Source organism: Taudactylus pleione, unplaced genomic scaffold (genome assembly GCF_031769625.1).
Source record: "Taudactylus pleione unplaced genomic scaffold, aTauple2 ptg000322l, whole genome shotgun sequence".
Classification (NCBI taxonomy): Eukaryota; Metazoa; Chordata; class Amphibia; order Anura; family Myobatrachidae; genus Taudactylus; species Taudactylus pleione.
Genome location: NW_028284723.1, coordinates 335,225 through 356,968, shown reverse-complemented (window position 1 = coordinate 356,968; position 21,744 = coordinate 335,225). Strand labels below are relative to the sequence as shown.

At 42.1% G+C, this 21,744-nt stretch overlaps 1 protein-coding gene across 3 annotated transcripts in view; it reads right to left on the bottom strand.

Annotated features, from left to right (window-relative positions):
• The window catches only part of NCAM1 (neural cell adhesion molecule 1), a 397,179-nt gene that overhangs the window by 251,949 nt on the left and 123,486 nt on the right, over positions 1–21,744 (bottom strand). The window lies entirely within an intron of this gene.

Below are 21,744 nucleotides of genomic sequence, written 5' to 3'. Positions count from 1 at the left end.
ACTCATTGGGTTCTGCTTGTTGCTGATCAGCATTCTGCTGAGCGAGGGTCCGTAGTTAGCAACAGTAGCTGGAAAACACCATTGTATGTCGCTGTTCTTGTTTATGTACTTTGTGAGGCGCTGCGGAACCAGTGAGTGACGATGGCTAATTTTTCCTACCTTGAAGAGATGAGTGCTTGTTTACTATCACTACAGGTATATGGATTTTTCTACTGTTAGCGTGAGCCTCCAGCACTGCATTCCTTTCGTATGGCATAGCAACAGAGGTGTGGACAGTAATATGCACAGGTGTGGTAGTTGATATATCAGACTGAAGCAGTGGCCAGTAATATTTATAACAGTAGGCCACAAACGCAGTAAAGTACTATAATAATAAATCAGCAGCAGTAATAAGCAAGCAGTACAAATAATGCCCGGTTTTAAGCCACCAGGAGAAACAAGGAAATGAGAAAAGCTGCTGAATGGAGCAGCCCCGGAGTTCCAGGCAGAAAACCCAACACACAAACATACTGTACATACTGCATATGGTTATTCATTATTATCTAGTACATACAGTAATGACTATCAATAGGCCACCAGCACAGTAAAGTACTATAATAAATCAGCAGCAGTAATAAGCAAGCAGTAAACATAATGCCCGTTTTTAAGCCACCAGTAGAAACATGGAATTGAGAAAAGCTACCGAATGGAGCAGCCCTGTACTGTACATACTGCATATGGTTATTCATTATTATCTAGTACAGGGCTTTATTTTGCAAGCAGTGTTTCTTGTATCTTACATATAAACATGCCTTATGTCAAAACTATTTGAAAAGACTAGCTGTAACACACTCCCAGGTGTAGCTAGTAAAGTCAGTAGAAGCAAAAGGCAAATACAAGAATAAAATAGTTTCTATGGGAAAATGCTGAAATTGTTCAAAGTTGAGAAAAACTACAGATTTATCTCTACAAACATGTTTGTATACATTCAATCTGGATGCTTTGATTTTTCCCTGTGCTTTATTACCCATATAATATTCTTTAAGGACAAAAAAAAACAAATACAAACAAAATAAACAAAGTATACCAAAATACTTACAGTGAAAGTGAACTCACAAACAAGGCTTTACAATTGTGTACCATATATTTTGTCATGCTAAAAGCAGTAATTCTGTAGTACTACAGTCCTTGACTAAAATACCTTGTGTTATAAGCTGCCATTATTTGGAAGACTAGTCAATGAATAGGATTACAAATTGTGTAGTTTTTTTTTTAAATTAATAATGCTTTCAGCTCAAATGCATCATCAGTTACAGTACACCGTTTTAATTGAAATGAATGGACAGTAGCTGCGTTGTATACAGTATGCATAGGCAAGCGCAGGGGGGGTTCCGATAACTGGGATCAGTATGATTTACCTGCCGACAGCGGCAGCCCGACAGGTCAGTATTTTTTTCTATTAACTAACCTAACCTCCCCCCCCTAACTCTAACCCTCCCTTAGGGGTGCCTATCCCTAACCTCCCCCCAAGTGCCTAACTCTAACCCCCCTCTAAGTGCCTAAACCTAACCCCCCAGCCCCGCAGCCTAACGCTAAGTCTTCCGGGGGAGTGAATAACCCTAGTCCCCTCCGGGGTGCCTAACCAGCTCCTTCCCCTAGCCTAATCTTAACCTCCCGGGGGGGTGCCTAACCAGCTCCTTCCCCTAGCCTAACCCTAACCTTCCGGGGGGGTGCCTAACCCTAAGTCCCCCCCCAGGAGCCCCTAACCTAACCCTCCCCCCTCCTGCGGCTGTCTGCGCCTGGCTTACCTTTGATCGGTAAGCCGGGTGTCGGGCTCCCGGCGTAGGTTTAATGACAGGTCATTAGACACTTGGCGAGGTTAAACAGTCGGGATGCCGACGGTCGGCATTTAGACCGTCGGCATCCCGTCATCATACTCCCTAGCCTACATTATGATGCCCACAATTGAAATTGTTGCATACAAAAGTTGCATGTTTTTAAGATGCCCTCAGTGTTACCTTGACTTGTTGATCTTTTAAAATGTGTCAATCAGTAATGAATATACTTATGCACCAACTAGGAGATCTGGAAAACATGCACTATTGGGGGTGCACTGATATAGACCATCTATATGGTAAATTATTAATACTGTGTAAGACTAAGAATACATTATCAAACACATAAGGAGACCAATCTGTACATACAGTCAGGTGCATAAATATTGGGACATTGACAGAATTTTCATATTTTGGCCTCTATTCACCACCACAATGGCTTTGAAATGAAACAAACAAGATGTGCTTTAACTGCAGACTTTCAGATTTAATTTGAGGGTAATTACATCCAAATCGGGTGAACGGTGTAGGAATTACAACGGTTTCTATATGTGCCTCCCACTTTTTAAGGGGCCAAAAGTAATGGGACTATCAACTCAAAAGCTATTTCATGGACAGGTGTGGGCTATTCCCTCATTATTTCATTATCAATTAAGCAGGTAAAAGGTCTGGAGCTGATTCTAGGTGTAACATTTGCATTTGGAATCAGTTGCTGTCGACTCTCAATACGAGATCCAAAGAGCTGTCACTATCAGTGAAACAAGCCATCATTAGGCTGAAAAATCAAAACAAACAGAGAGATAGCAAATACATTAGGTGTGGCCAAATCAACTGTTTGGAACATTCTTAAAAAGAAAGAACGCACCGGAGAGCTCAGCAACACCAAAAGACCCGGAAGACAACGGAAAACAACTGTGGTGGATGACAGAGAGACAGGATGCCCGGCCGCTACTTCCTCATATAGTATCTTACTGTTATTGCTGGTTCTGTATATGTCAGAATTATTACATACTGTACACTACTGTAAACTGTATGCCGTATATTATAGCTGGTTAAGTGCTGATTAAGCCCTCTTCATGGACTGGTCACACTTGCTTTAAAATCAAGCATTTGGAAACCCTTCTCTAGAAATCCTGCGTTTGCCACTGGTATGGTAGGTACACTGTAAACTAACATCTACTCATTATGCACAGTTATCTTAAATGTTCCGTTTGTGCTACAATAAATAGGGGCTCATTTTTGAAGCAGTGATTTATTACAGTCAATGATTTTTGACGATTTTGCTGAATTTTTTCACACAACAGCTTTATTAACGGCAAAACCCAGCGTGCCATACTGGACCGGCGAAACTGCACCTGCCATAGGGCTGATGTGACCGGTGGTGGCATCAAAGGATGCACCAATCGTATTACATTGCGTACAGAACCTGATAATTGGCGTCTCAGTTCTAACACAAGGCATTTGCATCAAGTCACAGACTGTGGGCGCTTCTGCACCCACCTCTAAATCAGCCCCAGTGCCTCTTGGTCTGCAGCCATATTACTGCTGCCAATGCTACAAATACGTGGACATGTAACTTATTCTACCTCATACATTTCCATCAAATTCATCCAATTAGATGCGGAGGGGCTGAGTTGGCGTTCAATGACACAGTAATGCCGGCAACAGCACCACAATTCCTCCCCCTCACAGCCCGATATCACGCAGGACTCGCACAACTTAGCTCACAGCTCTATGGGGCTGCGAACAAAAATCTGTAAGTCTGGCGGTACTGTAAGTGCGGCATACAGTTGCTCGCACAGCAAGTAACTCGCTCCTAATTGGATTGAGCCATGAATAGTTGTGGTGTTTCTGGTGCTGGGCTTTAATTCCACATTATTTAGAGACATTAAGGCTCGTATTCAATTTGAGTTGAAAAGTCCAGACTTTTCACCTCCTTCAACTGTTTTCCAGGCGGAAAAGTATTGCGCGCGTGCCCGCTATTCCCTGCATTCAATTCCAAGCTAGGCGAAATCGAGAACCGGTGAAACTTGGATCAGCAAAAAAAAAAAAGGGAATTTTTGGGAAATAATCCTAGGACCCCCCTAAAGATGTCTGGACATGGGGGATCACTATGGGTACCCGTTTTTGCCTGCAGAAGAAAGTCGGGTTTTTAAATAGCCGCAGAAGGTGCATAAATGTGGCTTTGAAGAAGGTGATGTGGAAAAGCATTTAGACGTTTTTTGGGGGGAAAATAACTATGGCCATCAAATTTGGGGTACTTGAAAATGGGTACAAGCATATTTTTAAGTCCCTGACATTATTTTTTAAAATTCTGCAAAAATGCACCTGCCGCTACTCCCACATATAAGGGAACCCCTTATAACACCAGCCGCATATAAGGGAACCCCTCTGGACTCAATTCCGCTAATTTAGAAGTGTGTTCCCTATTTTTTTTTTTAAAAACCCAAAACTGAAATACATTTTTTGGGGTGTCCCTATTTTTTTTTTTTTAACACAGTTCGTTTTAAGGGGGCATTCCCAAGGGTGTAGGCTATTTTTTTTAAGCCTGCACCCCTAAACCCCAATTGTGCACTTTTTTTGGGCCAGCAAAAGGCTGGCGTAAAACTATCCCCGTTTTTTTACATTGACTTTTCGCACCGGCGAAAAAGTCAATGTAATTGAATACGGGGATATTGGAAATAGGCGAAACTGACGTCATTGGCGATAAATTATCGCCAATAACAGACTTTTCGCCCCATATTGACTATGGCCCAAAGTCTGCTATATCCAGTGACTCATTCAAAGAGTATGTAAATGATCCTTACGCATAGGGACTAGGGAGGGAAAATAACAAAGCTTGATTTTATATAAAGTAGTTATCTTAGAATCAATGTATTAGAATGTATGTTTGTATTTTAGGACTATTGCTGGTGGGGATCTCACAGGAGGACGTGTATATAACTGTGTGTGTACTTATACAAAACCACAATTTCCTAGATAAACACTTTGGGGTCAATCTAATTGTTTGCAAATGGTATGAGTTGCCATTGGCACAGCATTAAAACTCCAGCAATGGCAATGGCTGCGCACCCGTAATATCACTGCAAACAATTGGATTGACCCCTATGTCTATGTCATTTGTTAATAAATAAATAGTACAGTATAAAACGGAAACACTTGTATCCTGCAATGGTATACATTATCACTGTAACTGTTACACTGTAGTTATTGTCAATTAGGCTAGCTTTGTTAAATACTGTATGCTACAATCAATTTAGTATGACAGTATTGCAATTGTCATTATGTATCTTTTATTCAAAAAAGACAAAAGAAAAATGGATGAAAATATCACACAATACCTATGCTGCAAGTTACTCTTCATAGCATTCTACTGTACAAAAACAATTTCAAGATCACTGTGCTGGAGTGTAATAAACAGGCTGCAGTAAAAAGATTTTATTGATAATTATATATTACCAGTTATTTATATAGCGCACACATATTCTGCAGCGCATTTATAGAGTATATTTGGGAATTCACATCAGTCTCTGCCCCAGTGGAGCTTACAATCTATGGGGGTCATTCAGACCCGCTCGCGAGCAAATTTCGCTCGCTAGCGGGTCGATGTTGTGATACTGCGCATGCAGGGAGCTCCGTCGTGTGCATGCACGAGACCCGGGCGAGCGATGAGAAATACGTCGCTCGGGGTCTCGCACCAAAGGGGGCGTGCTGTCGATGGTGACTGACAGCACGCCCCCTTTGGTGGGCGTGGCGGGGGCGTGGCGGCCAGACGGAGGCATTCCCATGGGAACGCCTACCTTCTGAGTCCGGCCCCACTGACATCAGTAATGATGTCAGTGGGAGTGACTTTGGCTCTGATAGAGCCAAAATTACTCCTGGGCTTGCAGCAGCGAGACCCTATCGCAGGGTCTTGTCGCAAGCCCGATGGTCGCCCATCGCAACCATCATCATGCGTCCATGAGGACGCTCCAAAAAAAGGTAGGAGGGCCCTGATTCAGAGCGAGCGAATCAGGCACTTTATTCCCTGCCACATGCACACACACACACACACACACACACACACACACACACACACACACACACACACACACACACACACACACACAGATACACACTAGGGATCATTTTTGTTGGGAGCCAATTAACCTACTAGCATATTTTTGGAGTGTGGGAGGAAACCGGAGCGCCCGGAGGAAACCCACGCAGGCACAGGGAGAATATACAAACTCCACAAAGGGCTGTATGAACAGATTTTTTTTACAGAGCACAAACTAAGCACAGGACAATCTGTATCTTTATTGACAGTTTAATTTTGTATCTTCTTTTTCGGCACTCCCGAGTTTCATATTTTGATTTGAGGGACTCATCCTCAGCTCTTTTCATGTATATACTGAGGACGAGACCCACCCATCCTTAGAGCTGAAGGGATTAAAAGACCTCCTGTGTATTATTAACTAACGTACTTTTTGATACTTATATTTTTACCTTATTGTTTTGTATAAACACTTAATTTCCTATCCTATTATTTTTAACAATAATACTTTAATGATCTCTAAGTAAGTTTAATTAAAATAAAGAGCAGTAAGCATGATTAGCAAACAATGGCTCATCCAGCAGAAATGTTTACTCTTGTTATGAGGTTCTAATGAAGACATGATAAATGAGCATTAATTAATTGGAAACAGTCATTACAGTTCATCTCTATTTCTGTAAACATATTTCTTTTTAGTTAATCAACTTTTATTTTTTTACCACCTATGACAATCTTAAAATATATTTTGTTACATCTGATACTAATAAACGTGGGAAGCCAGGCATGATTACTTTTGCAAAGACTGTGAAGAACACAAATGAATCATCTCCTTTTTTGGCACGCTGGTGTATTTAAACCAAAACATATGAAATAAACAGGTTTCCTCATTGCATGTCATTTTTACAGCTCTTCAGCTCTTCAGCATCCCATTACTGCCTTCTAACAGCGGGAGATTTTTTTTTTTACAGGTACTGTGTTCGCACACCAAAGGCGCATGCATGTAAAAATGGGTTTGGCATGCGGTATGATGGGCGTGGTCAGGTATCATGGGGTGTGTCTGCTCGGCACCCCTGGTGTTCTAGGTTCTCTGGGGGTATGCCCAATGCTCTAGGAGCTGTTGGACTGACCCCAATCACTCACAAGCTGGTGTGGGTCCCGGGTTCGTCCTGCCGACCAATGCTGTGACTCGCTCAGCGGCACAGCTAATGGCGGTGGTAAGGTGGTAAGTGCAGGTACGGTGTACTGGCTACCAATTTCTTAATGGTACGCCATACTGGCCACCCTACTTTCACTACTGGTTATTCTGGACAGTAGTAGCCTGAGGCCCAAAGTAGCAAGATGTCCCTAAAAATCCCATTCCAATTTAGAGATGTCAAACGCTTGGAGCTGGAGAGGTGTTCTTCCTGTTTATTACAATTTCTTGCCTAGTACATGATACTTACCAACAACCTGGAAGTTGCAGGAGGCTCCCAAATTTTGGGGTAGCCTCCTGCACCCCTGGAAGAGTGTCCGGATCTCCCACATCCCATCCACTTTCGAGTGAAGTGGGCAGGATGGGAATATTATTGCAGGGAATTGTGGTTCCGTATAGAGGGGGCGGGTCTAAAATACATGATAATGCATAATTCAGCATCGCCCCCTCCTCACATTCCCGTGATTTGCGACAGTTTGCCATGACAGGGGTGGGGCCTGATTACATAGGAACTTGGCTCCGCCCCCTGAAGTGGGCAGCTGCATCCCCTCTCCAGGAGATTAATGAAATATGGAGTACATTAATAACTGATTCAGAATCAGTATTAAATGATCATAATTAATGATGGGCCCCGGCAATAGCGCTGCAGGAGAGCTGCCCAGAGCATTTTTTGGATGCCTCTGTACTCACCTTGCAGCCTGTACAGCCGCTTGGAAGGTTCTAAGGATACTCCGTGGCGTGCGCTTCTTCCTAGTGCCGATGGCCCCACCTCTCAGCGTGATGTCATGTTATCACATGTACAGGGGCTGGGTCTTGCCCAGAGCAGCACAGAGCCTTGCTTCATCAAAACGAATTCCAGTAGTCATGAAGCAATGGTGCTGTATGTTGTAGACATCACAGATTTCCATGCGCACATCTTTGGGCTCTGAAGGAACACCTTTGATGTTTGTGCCCATGAGAGGTCAGCATTGGTCCGAACACTGGCAACTCATGGCTATTGGGGCACATTCAATAAAGTGCAGAGTCTGGGGTGTACTCAAACTGACTGTTACGGTAGCTATGGTAGTTATGGTAGCACTCTTTGGTTTAAATCTGCTTACACTTTGTAAGAAATAAGTGAGGAAACCCAGCTTTGAGTTGCAGTCATTGACTACAATAATGTTAATTGATTTGATTTGGCTCCGACAGACCCTAGCGGTTAACTGAATTGGCTCCATAGTAAAACAAATTAATTTCTCTTTTTTTCCTCCTTGGAAAATTTGCAAACATTTTAGTAAGAGTTGAAATGCAGTATTCCTAGATAGTCATTTGTATTGAAAAGCACCATTTCCTAAATAAATATGCCACTACTTATATGTATATTTTAAAAGATAAATAATATACTAATAAAATAGCTAACTAAATGGCCAATATGGTACCTGGGCAGGCAAATGTAGTCTGAGGGCGGAATTCAATTCTTTTCATCCCCTATCGCGCCCGACGGAGCTATTCTATTCTTGCTCCTGTCGGGCGCGATCAGCTGCCAAGCGCTACATTTCAGCTCGCAGCCCCTGGGGGATGAGAGCTGAAATGTGCGAAAAGTGACATGTTTGGGCGCCCAAACATCACTTTTCGCGATCGCGCCCAGCACTTTGGTCGGGTTTAGCTGCTTTACGCGGCTAAACCTGACCTCTATGGGCGCGATCAGCGTGAAAAGCTGGCACAATTGCATAGCGGCCCGTGATCTCCTGTCACTTTAGACGGGAGATGCGGGCCGCGAAATCAATTGAATTCCGCCCTTAGAGAGAAGTGAGCAGGCAGCAAGAAAATATCAAGAATGATGTCATGATGACATCCTTTACTAATTCTTTAAAGTATGTAAAATAGGAGTTTTTCAACACACAGCACTTATCTGTAAACCTCACAGCACCCCTCACTGTTACACACTGTCCACTGTGGCCGGCAGCATTTAACACACTGTCAGGGTAGAGATCTAGTAATGGAATCTTGGTGAGTGTAAAAGGTAACTGCCATGTAACCAACGTGTCAAGGACATCATTTACAGACGTATCACCATGGTAATAAACGCTTGGGGTGGATAACCTTTCTGAGGACAATAATAGGAGTAAAACATCACTTGCCCAGAAATACATACTGTATGTATATATATATATATATATATATATATATATATATATATATATATATATATATATAGGAAATAGTGAAGCCAGTCTTGTCTTTGGGTTGATATCTTGCATAGTGGAGAAGGACACTATCCTTATATTGTACAAATTTCTTATATTATTATACAAATTAGATGACAGTATGAAAATCTTCATGTCAGTAGAGGTATGTAAGCCCTTAAATCGGCACAATGCTACTCATCACGTAGCAGCTGTGACAGGCTCACACAGATGGTGATGATATGTATGAAATAAACAGGTACAATCTGTTGTGCCACTGCAAAAAGTGACCTTACTGGCAAGACACCTGGCAATCCTGACAAGTGGAGTGGAATAATCTAGAAATTATATATACATATATGCAATCGTGCTGCCACGCCCCCACCTATGCTGATGCCATGTGACGAGCCTGCCCACCTGGCAGCAGGAAGCCAGAAAGTCGTCAAGTATGCAGTTGTGTGGCGCGAATGACGAGTTTGCTAGGAGATAGTGGCATTAATGAGTACACAATTGCTGCTTCCACAGTGTGTACACAACAGGTGCACAATTGCTAAATATTCATAGTAACATCCATTCCATAGTAAACTATAAATCTGAGTAGATTGCTTTATTCATGTCTTATCTGTACTGCTACTAATAATATGTAAAGCTAGTCTAGTGGAAATATTAACTATAGTGTTACAGCTGACCCTAGGTAATGCACAGCACTCATCGAGCACAAAAACACAGCGGAATAAGCATCTATAAGACATACTCTATACTTTATTGCTGTGAGATGAAGTGCTTTTACCTACTGAACATATATTGTTCTTGATCCCATTAAAATGGGTCAGTAATAGCGTACGTAATAATCCATGCACTCCAATGATACCAGGAATGACGAGTGAATTAATCTGCCAATAAGAGAAGCAATGCATCACCCTGACGCCTGTATTATAATTTGGGAAAGCGTTGATGTGTGAGGCTACATTCTACACGCTGTGTCCTCTACAGCTGATTTAAATATGTCAGTCCCCTAAGTACAGCAGCAGCTATTTGCTCTACCAGCAGACAAAGCATAGTATTATACAACAACTCACACAGGCGACGATGTGACAGCATTGTTAGCTGCAGCAAAATATTGCTAGTACCCCAATACAAAAATAATAATGCAGCTGCCATAACATCAGACATAGGTTTTACACAGGGCTGTAGCTAGGGTAGTGCGATCTGTGCCATGGCACAGGGCACCGCAAGGCAGGGGGCACTGTTCAGGCCTATCAATTTTTCTGTTTATTATCATTCTCACTTGTAGCTTCCTCTTCTTTCTCCCCAGCATCTCCTGACCTCCCCTATCTCTTCCCTGGCCCTTCCCCACGAGGCCATGGCCCTTTTTCGGATACACAATATTATGTCCCTATTTGAAAAATGAAGGGGAGGGGGGGCGCTAATGCTTTTTCTGGCGCACGGCACCAAAAGGTCTAGTTACGGTTCTGGTGTTACATAACATTATTGAGCAGAAAAGGATAACATTGGATAGTACAGTACCGTTATTTTAATAAATATGAGATCATGACATAACATTTGAGAATGTTAAAGCAGAGGTGGAATTAGAAAGGAGAGACATTTGGAACAAATCGGGAAGGTCTGGCAATACAGCCTATAGTTCTATGGAATGCAACTGAACACTGTATTCATTTTGCTAAACTAATATAACCACTTCATACAGCTGGATGGTTGGGGGTTACGCTGGAAACACTTAGATGCTGATGCAGAGTAGGGAGTATAATAGGGGTGCATTCAGGGGTGTATTAAGAGAGGAGGAGGCCTGTGAGCATTCTCCCTCCAGGCCTCCTCCTCTCTACCTGGCAGCACAGTAGACTCTCAGCAATTTCCCTACTGTGCATATACAAAGCACTGGAAAAATGGTCGCTGACCCATTTTCCCAGTGATTTGTGGAGCGTTGCTACCGCCGACCGGGGACATCAGAGAGGTACAGTAAGTATGGAAGAAATGGGGGCAGCCAGTGTCGGACTGAGGCATGAAGGGCCCACTGGGGAATGCAGTGATATGGGCCCATACTTAGGGGTGTGGCCAGTCTCCAGAAGGGGTTGGCTAGCCTCCACAGACGCTTGGATAACCATTAGCAAAGTGCATGGTCTGGGCCCCTTTAAAAATATATATACAGTATATAGTAAATACTGTTAGTGCATGTATGATAATATACCAGATTAATAACAGCAATAGTTTGTATGAAATACACCATAGTCCTGTGCAGTATAATGTAACATATGTATATTGTATAATTCAAGTGCACAGTCTGGAACCTGATCCCTAGAGGAGGGGGTGGGTCCTCAGACAGTGAGGCCCACCGGGGGATTCCCCTGTACCCCTGTGGGCCAGTTCAACCCTGGGTGCAGCGTGTGCAGTAAGGGCACCCCTGGACTTAGGGGCCCATGTGCACCACACGCCCTGTACCAATTATAGATATGCCACTGGGTACATTGCTGAAAAAAACTAAACAGAGTACTTTTGCACAAATGCAGAGCTGTGAACATCTACTGATATCTATGTCTCTGCATCACCAGCATATGCGCCTAGGTGCAAAAGATATGCTTCACAAGTATCAGTATTTATATGATCATGCTGTTAGTTTTGTTGGGTTACAAAGTTAAGATGGGTACACACTGGACGATCTGTACCGGGACGATATGTTGGTCCATCGGGCTGATATATCATATAGCGGGCACACATCAGAACGATGTAATTAACGATGTAATGAACGATGAAACGATCGCTCGTTCTGTCCTTCATTAATATGAATGGGGCCACATGCGAAATTGCCAGGTTTGATGTACAGCACATCAAACCTTACGACATCACATGCAACTGCGAGAGTGCGCATATCGTGCCTGTACACTGCACGAAACGTCATTACAATTTGGCGAAATTGGTCAAATCGTATTAACATCATCCCAATGTGTACCCGGCATTATAATACAAGTTTGTTGTGTTCTATATCTTAGGACAATATCTTATCACAGGACAATACAGATACATGCTTTAAAGACATGGCTGAAAAACTCAGAGAGCAGTGGAAAAAACCAACATAATAAGTTAAGTTACTGTTCAGTTCCATACTTCCCTACTCTGCCGGATTGTGTTAAGGAGCAAAAGGTGGGGATTCCGCACAAGAATGCAATAATAGGATATCAGATAATCAAATATAATAATTGGGAACATACAGTAAGATCTGCACAGTGGAATCTATATGCTTGCTATGTGAGAAGTGAGGTCACACTTTGAGCATAGTTATTTGTGATATTGGATCCGTATTTGTTCTACTTGATTGGGAGGATTTGTTCCTCATTTAGGGGCCTATTCATGATGTTAATTATCGGTGTCCGAATGGACCACGATAATTAACATTCTAACAATTCATTATTGTTCCGGCGCAGTAAATCTTTTTACTGCTCCTTTCAGAGCAATGACAGTAGTGCGCATGCGTGACCTACAGGTCACGCATGCGCACAAGAGCCCCGACGTCCGGCGGAAGGAGCCGGACAGGGGTGGAGGGATCCAAAAGGAAACCTCTTCACCACCTGGATCTCCTTCCCATAGGGAAGGAGCGGGTTGCAATCCACAAGTGGAAGCATTCACCATATGAAGACGGCGAATGCTTCTGCACTCAAGCTACGAAAATATTGTATTTTCAGAGCTTGATGATTTCTATCCCCATACTAGTGTATGGGGACAGCGGGCCATTCCGCAAGAGGAAGGTAAGCAGGAGATATCCGTGATATCTCCAGATTTACCTTCTTGATGAATGGCCCGAACACTTAATTTTTACAACTGCAGGGGAAAATGAATAGGCCCCAGATATGCATATTGTACAGTACACACCTCACAAGCATTATCCTTGTTTGCCTGTTGTGGTTAGGGTGATTTACGCAATTTATATAAACCAACAGGTTATAATTAGGGATGTGCAGGCTCGGATAGGTTCGAGTTTGCACGTGGAGTTCGGATTTTTCCCTCCAAAAAAACGGAACTCAGAAAGAGGCAAAACGTCATCTTACATGGACGAACATCATCATTCCTGGACTTTGTCCAGGAATGATGATGTTCGTCCATGTAAGATGACGTTTTGCCTCTTTCTGAGTTCCGTTTTTTTGGAGGGAAAAATCCGAACTCCACGTGCAAACTCGAACCTATCCGAGCCTGCACATCCCTAGTTATAATACAGGCGCTGGGATGGTCTGTTTTGCTAAGCATCTACTAAAACAGGGGTAGTCACATCCTACTAAGCATAAATACAAGAAAAAAAGGGTAGCAGCGCTATGATAAATATATATCATCAATAAGTATGTGTAGATGGATATTAAATATGACACTTTAATAAAAATATTTGACATCTATCACACAATTACATATGAGCAATAAGCTTCACCCAATGACTATCCATATTAAACAATGCCTGTTTCCATAAATGCTTCCGGATGATATATAGCAAGTTATATTGATCTCAATTTGAGAAAACAGTATTGTCCAGCAGGTATATAATTACCAAGTCCTTACACCGGTAGAGGGATGGTCCTATTGGCATAAAGTTCCATATGCGGCACTTGGAGCCCTCAAATGTCCACGCGTGTATAGGTGGTTTAATCCAAATCAATGTAAGCAGATATTTCCAGAAACGGTTTTGGTTCTTTAATTACCGGAAAGCTGGTCCAGGAGCTGGGTGCCATAACAAGCCTGGACCAGCTTGCCGCTAGTTAGGGTGATTTACACCTGATGAGAATTGATGTCACCAATATCTATGTGGATAGAAATTAGTACCAATTTGTCTGCACTATTTATTTCAGTACCTCTGTATGAGAAAGAGAGGGTAGTATTTTGTACTGCTCGCATATTTTGGAGAACCTAAGTACATTATTTGGAGTTGGTTTCATGCATAAATGCTATATACAGTATGTGGTTCATGTAATTCTCCTATCTGACTTTGGCTTACTCTACTAAGGTATTCTTATGACACATGATATATGTAATTAACCAATGTGAGAATTTACCTCTAAACATTCATGCTGCCTAATTTAATGCACTTATTTTATGATGATAGACATTTTGTCATATTTTGCCATATCACACCTATGTCAGGTGTATAATGATACAAGTCTTTTCCTGTAATTAACTATTTCATATGTTTTGTTATTTCTATGTGTCTCAGGACCTCATTCAGAGTCGGTCGAAGCGGCCGCACGGTCGTACGGAAAAAGGGGCCGGATATTCAAATTATTCCCTTGCAAGTTGCGTCCCTAAATTTAGATCGGTAGTTGGCTGACCAAGGGGAGGAAGCGGTCGTAAGACAAAAAAATACGCCCCCTTCTCGTACGCTTTGCACGTCATCTCCGGGCATATAAGGATTAATCGAGACCATCGGGAACCATAAGCACTGGTCGTAGAGCTTAAGGTTGACCATACCCTCTCTTAAGCTCTACGATCATGTCAGTGTAAAAACCTCCCATGTCACATGTGCCATGATGCTACTTTGTTAATTATGCACTCTCATAATCCGTATGCACTCCCATAAAACGCCGTTCGCATAATGAGGCACGCCTGCGTTCGGATCTCCACTCCCCCGTTTTCAAGCACCTTCCCCTGTTACCACCCACAAACGCCTCCATCTGTCACTCAAACTACCGACCTGGCTGTGTTCAAGGAGAGAGAAATTTCTGATCGTAGCGGCTAGATTGCGCACGCACATTGCGAACTTTACGCATGCGCAGTATAGCGAACATCGGTGGCGTAGGACCGTGCGGCCGCTACGACTGACTCTGAATGAGGTCCTCAGTCTCTCCAAGCGTCTTTTTTGCTCAAACTGTGCATCTTATTTGCAACTAAAAAACAACACTGATCAATTTGATGTGCGCCATTTATATCTGTGTGAGCATGATCTGAATCTGTATATGAAGTGCTATGATGCAGTGGCTTTTCTCATGCAATGTTCTGGTGTGCTTCATCATCTGTGACTTTGTACGTGTGTAAAACGAATTCCTGTGCGGTGAAAGTCGCTGCCCAGCGTGTCTGGCGCACTGCGAGTGGTTTTTCACTGCATCTGCGATGTAACATGTAAAGAAAATGACAGTAAGTTACATCTCTCAGAGTCACTCAGTCACGCCTGGCGTCCCATGTCGTATGGTGTTAGGGGGTAATTCAGAGATGGACTTTAATAGCAGCAACAATGCTAAAATATGCTGCAGGGGGTCTGAGGACAAAAGACGCCTTTCTGCCAGTGTTGCAGATCTGAGTGATGCGACTGAAGATGCAGCATTGGATCACCATCACGACCAGACTGTCCACCAAAACGGCTTAGTCGGGGCAAGGAAATCTGCATCAGAAGATTCAGATCCTGGCCTCAGCACACCTACAAAATGGGGATGGTGCACCCACGTTTTGTAAAATGGACCCAGTGGCGGTCCCCTCCTCGTCCCCAAACAACTGCAGCCTATCAATCATGCTGTGGCTGTCAATCAGGCTGCGAACAATGTCCTCACTCAGAACGGGTCTTGCGCAGTCCCCTGCCATCAGAGATTGCATTTGCGTACATCTCTGAATCAGACCCATAGATGCTAGGTGTATGAGGACACATCTGTATTTGGTCCACATTTATATCCTAATTTTGCACATGTAACAATGTAATACATTCTGAGCATATACTGTACATTTGGCTTTCAAACATTCGTTTGGAGATCTTTCCTGTCACCGTTGGATCGCCGTATGTATACTTGGGTCTAGGTTTGGGTCTATGTTTTTGTCTATCTAAACACTAAACTCACTAATCTTGTGTTACCATCTAATATACTTTTCTTAAATATAACCTATGCAACAAAAACCTCTAACAATAAACATATGGACAACAGTGCTGGCGTTTAACATTTTAAAAAATTTTATTGTTGGAAAGTATTATATTTTGACAATAGTTAGTAATGGTGGCGTTACTAAAAGAACGGACAGTACAATCAAACAAACACACACAAAACCAAGCGTTGGTGGTCAACTCTCATATTACTTCAACCCACTCATTCAGGTGGTGTAGCCATTGCCTGTTCTGGACAATTGGCTGTAGCCTTACCCCACTTCAGGGAGAGAGCACCTACTAAGCCTAAAACTATTAAATACATTAAATAACTCAAACTACCGTTCTTTACTGCCACTCAAAAACACCACACCAACCACTCAAACAAAGGGAGGGAGGGAGGGTGGGAAAACTGGAACAAAGAGGCAGATTCATATGCTTCACCACACTGAGAACCCCCTAAACCCTTCCCAACGTCCAGCCACTGGCTGCCTATACAGACTAAGCTTAAAGGAGCAACCAGCATATTATTAAAGTGCTAACACTCAAAACCCTCATGGTTTAATGTCCCTCATGCTTAAATTGTCAGCCTTCGGGATAACTTAACTCAAAACAAGCATGTAATCCAGCTAGCCACAGTTTTGCTGGTAAATTAATGATGTGTACAGTCCTTTAACTATTCATACAGAATGACCATTTTTTTCAATTAGTTTACAGCAAATGCAATTTTCTGCTTTTAGTATGCCTATCCCCCATTGCATGTACTTTTGCATGGATGTTCTGTATATACAGCAGCTGAATAGATGCAGACCTTCCAGTTTGAACCATTTCCTGCTTCCACACATACATGGGCAGATCCTCCACTTCAGTGAGCAATAAGAGGACAGATCTATGGCCAATTTAGCCACACACATATGTAGCCATATTGGACAGAAGTGGCCACAAGAAGGATGTGCCTAGCCCAGTTATTCAAAACTGGGCTCCGTGGCATTCTCGAGTGCCTTGGGGCACTTACAGCGATGCCAAGGGTTGGTGGTCCAGGACTGATTCAAATTATTTTTGATCTTAGTGATAGACAAAATCAGAGCTGGTGGCTGCCAATCATGAAACGCAACCCTGCCCTCCATCACATAACTGAACCTAAGGCCACGCAACTGTACCTATGAATGACAGATCAGTACAATTTACTTCATTTTATCATTTTTGAGGAATTCCACAATAAAAAAATTGCCATGAAAAAAATGCTGATACTCTAGGGTGCCTTGATTCTATAAAGTTTGGGAACCACTGGCCAAGCCATTTTGTTGCCTAGAAATTCAAAATTGTCTGCCTAGACAACTGACTCAGCTTGCCCTATCATTACCATGCCCTTGGAACTAGCTGGTTGATTTGCACCAAAACGTCAGTGCCCTTTGGGTACAGCTTATACAGTAGGATGGTGACCTCCACATCGTTTTACCATTGGGCGCAAATTAACCATAATAAAACAAAATCTTAGCACCATGGCTATAATAACTTTAGTATCAGGGCAAGGTACTAAAAAAGACTTGCAGGGAAATGGGCTCCTATAGGGGCCTGTCCTTGCGTAGTCTAAAAAGTAAAAAAATTGTGTTTACGTGGTAGAGTTATTATACTTTTGCAGCCATCTGCAGCCAAGTGATGTTGTAGAATATAGGCTACAATGCCTAATGCCATCAATGCCAGTTATTCACAGCTTGACTAATTCAGCAATGTCATAGTCCCTCAAAGACTTCTATGGGTACTGCTGTGTTGATCGAAAGTAGAGGGATCACAGCAGGTACACCCTATCAATACATTAGGGAGATACTTACAAAATGTGGAAATCACATTTTCTGAGATTTTCTGCAAAACTGCATTAATAATAGTCTCCTCAGTGAGTTAGGAGTAAGCTTATGGTCACTTTTCTGCCACTAATGAGGGGTATCTAATTTGCAGTGGTATTATTACTACATATGCAGTGATTTGCGGACTACTAGGTCTTTATAGACAGAATTGGCTGACTAAAATTGCTCTTTACAAGAGCTGGCGTTTCTGAAGACAAGGGATTGTATTTTGCTGGCTATCTTCCATCGAACAAAACTAACGAGCATATTTACTTTAATTGGGAGCTTCCTCAAAGCTTTCCACTACATTGCTGGCTCTGGAATTACATACACAAAACTTTATCTCAATTGCACATTAATTAATTAACACTATTTTTTTAAAACTATGGAAAAGTGAATAACAAAAACAACTTTTCATTTATGGATTACTAGTAAAACCCGTGCCCTGGGCTGCATGAGTTGTGGAGGTTTAACAATACATCAAGGGGATTTTATAAGCAGGTTACAAGGTCTATTTCTGCAGCATACAGTAGGAAATGCATTATTTTTCTATGCATTTCTTAGCAATATTGAAGTTTAAATGTAAAATTCATGAGGTCCCAATATCATTACCAATGCAAATGTGGGAACACTTCATGCCTGGAAGCAATCTATGTGCACATTAATTTCCCATGTGGTAAGAGACCTGTCTCCACTCTTTTACGTAATGGACATCCTGAGGACAACACAATAAAAGGTCACCAGTGGCCTCTTTCTAGATGAAGCCTCTTATACAGCGTACCATTCTCAAGACACTTCCTGCCTGCATGCATATATGCATAATCTTTTTGAATTCTGAGCAGTTTCAAAATACATTAATGAGTATTAGTCGGTAGCCTATGCTCATTACCACTTTCTTCACCTGTTTTCTATTATATGCTCTATGTTTTATGTTTTTCCAATATATTTAAAATAATGTGCTATCAACAATAATTTTAAAAACCATGTTCAATTTAAAATAGTATGTTTATTTAATATAGTATTGATGTGCAGATCCAAAATGTTCTACAGAAGGCTTGCACTCATGGGTGCAATGTATAACCTGGAAATACCTCCATTCAGGTTATACATAAGTCAGAGAAAGATAACGGAAAGCCGATGGCACATAAGCCTCTAGGCTTCTGGAAGAGAGGGTGTAGTTAGGCAGGGTTAGTTAGGGCTAATTGTTTCAGGGGTTAGTGAGTGACAGGTTGCGTGACATGTCTTTGTCCTATAGGTCATTGGTTGGGTGGGGCATAGGTGTCCTGTCCACAAAGCATTTTGTTTTCTTTTTTGTTGCGTGACTGTTGTTGGCATTTGTAGTGTATTATTCTGTTTGTTTGTTTTTCATTACCAAGTTGCCAGCTGGCCAGGAAAACATTGCTCCTCATTGCCTACGGGGGTGTAATACTATGCTGATCTTCTGCAAATCAGTTTGCATCAGAGGTGTACATTCGCATCCATTTGACAATTGTTTTATTGGCTAGAGATGGAGGAGGCAATGCTTTCTCCTCCCAACCCCCCTTCCATTTAGCAATGGTCATCGTTCATCAATTATTCAAAATCATCTATGGATTATGGGCAATGTTGAATAGTTTTACCATCGATGACAGAGAGCCAATGGTTTTTTGCCATTGATGGACGAGTAGGAGCCGATTTGTTTTTTCCCCTGGATGGGACGGAGCTTAGCCCTGCCACCCTGCATCCGCTAAGCCCCTCCCCTTTTTTTATTGATCTGCGGATGCCGTTCCCTACCGCAGCTGTGGCCATTGAGGGGTGCAAACCATCGATGGTTCACCATAGAAGGGTTGTGTGCCATCGATGATAACAACCAATGGATCCATCAAGGGTAACCATCGACGGACACCCCTCCGATGGCCATCCATACTTCCATTTTGATATATTTGTGTCCATGTCTTCTTTTCAGATTTATATAATTTTGATTACATTCTCACTTCCATCAGCTGATAGAGGGCTTATTAGTGACCATATTTTGCAGCGTGTAGATTGAGGGGGTGGTATTGCCTCTACTACACAGGGAAAGATGTATCAAAGTAGAATTATGGTAAAGCCTCCACACAGTAATTTACTCAAAGGAGCTGTCCAGCAATTTTATACTGATAGAGCCAGCAAAGGCAATTGGAATACACTACAATTTTTATGCACATTTTGATACATCTCGCCCCAAGTCTCAAATAATTTGATGCTATAAGGCAAAATATTATGTTTAAAAGTAGATTACATGCCTCACAGCACTGAGGTCTTGGGTTTGATTCCCATCATGGCGCGAATTGTGTGGAGCACAGCTTGCATATTCTCGCCATGCTTGCGCAGTTACTCTGGTTTCCTCTCACAATCCAAAAATATACATGGCAGGTTAATTGGCATTGGCGGAAAAATGATCCCTAGTCTGCGTGTGTATGCAAGTTGTAGAGAGCATAGATTGTAAGCTCCACTGAGGCAGGGCCTGATGTGAGTGTCAAAATATTCTGTGTAAAACGCTGCGGAATATGTGTGTGCTATATAAATAACTGGTAGTAATAATAATAATAAGAATAATAATAACATATATGCCTTTCTTAGAGCCATAAAGGACAAATGACCTGTCGGTCACTATTCATGGACTATCTCTGTATGTCTCCAACATGAAGACAAGCACCTGGAATGATCATCCCATACTGAGTATAAGGGGTCTATTTACACTGAGTATAAGGGGTCTATTTACTAAGCAGTGTTAGGAGCAGTGAAAAGTGAAGAGTGAAAAGTGATAAGGTGCCAGCCAATCAGCTCCTAACTGCAATCGCACAGGCTGTGTTTGAAAAATGACAGCTGGGAGCTGATTGGCTGGCACCTTATCACTTTTCACTCTTCACTTTTCACTTCTCCTAACACTGCTTAGTAAATAGACCCCTAAGTTCTTTGGCACAGGAACCTGTATTTGTGGCGTGATATGAATCTTCAGAATTGTATCCATATACTTGTAATCCTGTATGAATAGGTATTAACACATTGGCATTGACATAACTATGAATGCTTCCCAGTTCCCACAAGTAAACTTGCACAACAGCAACAAAAAACTTAGTAGACTATTGTGACCCCTTACATTGGACTGTCACTATGCAACTGTCCTAAGTACTCTATCAGCAGCTTCAGTGGAAAGCTTCAAAATAGATGTCTGAAAGCTTTATAGTCTGACGCACTGATAAAAATTACAGTCTGGCCAACTGGAATAATTCTGTGAACATCCAATTAGGAGCAGGCTGCCTTTTCTTTAACAGACCTCTGGGCTTTCATGCAGCTCTGCTTGTCGTTATCTACTTTATGCAGCAGATTCAACTGGCTAACATATATATTATAGTGTTTTATATACGTATGAAATTATATTGGGTAGGCAACATGGGTGTGAAGGCACAAGAAAATGCTGGCACAGAACGTTTTTAATGGGTCTGTACAACAGAATGTGTGTATCAACGATCGCTTTAATGACTGAAGATCTGTATTTAGTCTACAAACAATCTGTGATAGAAGTTGCTTAGCTGGGCAGAGGGATAAAATCTTCCTGCAGTGACCTGTAGGAGAGTTCGATTCTGTAATACAAGAAGATGACTCACAGACCAATCATTTCAATTGCCATGCACTTTCGGCAAAACACTAGGTATTTCTGCTGCCACTTAACCAATGAAACTGATGTTTTTCTACCTAGGCAGAAGCATTTACCATGTTTCAAAGAAAAGCTCTCATTTCATCAGCTAGAAATTGCTGAAGATATGGTCTTACCCTCTACTGATCTCAAACACAACACCCAATCTACACATTTCCTTATGGCTATTCAGTCAAAAT